General features: G+C 45.2%; 1 long non-coding RNA gene across 1 annotated transcript; it reads left to right on the top strand.

Moving 5' to 3' along the window:
• On the top strand, positions 1–501 carry LOC142627156 (uncharacterized). Its single transcript, XR_012842772.1, has 3 exons — positions 1–76; positions 222–355; positions 445–501. It is a non-coding gene; the product is annotated as an uncharacterized LOC142627156 (long non-coding RNA).
• Positions 502–661: the final 160 nt, after the last annotated feature.

Genomic DNA, 661 nt, shown 5'->3' with positions numbered 1-661 from the left:
GTGGCATTCATTTTTACAGCTGCAGATGAGAAAAACCAAGGAAAAAAAAATGTTTGTGGATATTTGCTTCTAGGAGGTAAGGTCTTACAATTTTGACTTCCCCTCTCTTTTGGTTCCTGCCAGGATTTTCTTCCCTTATTTAACACCGTTAATAAGTGCTTGTGTTTGTTCCACCATTCCCCCTCCTCTCTCTCTCTCTCATCCCCTTTTAGAATCTGCAGAAGAATTGCACCTGCTGCCAGAGTTACAGCCATGGAAACAGACTCAGAAGATCCCAAATTTCCTGATGCCGGAGCTGCAGAGACACCAGAATCTGCAAGTGTAGAGCACCTGGCTACAAGATCAACAGACCAAGGTGATTCATTTGCCTGATAGGCTTTGGAATGGTATCCTTATTTTTGTTTTTAAGTTTCAAATGCTAACGCCCTTGCTTCTCTTTTGCAGATAAGGGCAAGGCAGTACGCCTCACCAAGACTGTCTGGTTGTTGCTGCCGGAACCCAGGGCCTTGCTTCATCAGAGAGAGTTTTGAGCTTTGACTCCGACATGTTGACGCGAGTTGGTGATATGGCTGCATCTACCATGACAGAACTGGAAGCTTTCATGGAGAGGTTCGAACACAAGAAATACAGTGCCAGACTTGCCCCTCGGTTTTGGTCATTG

Source organism: Castanea sativa, chromosome 3, assembly GCF_040712315.1.
Source record: "Castanea sativa cultivar Marrone di Chiusa Pesio chromosome 3, ASM4071231v1".
NCBI lineage: Eukaryota > Viridiplantae > Streptophyta > Magnoliopsida > Fagales > Fagaceae > Castanea > Castanea sativa.
Note: the sequence above shows the minus strand (reverse complement) of the source record. Positions and strands in the feature narration are given on the sequence as shown.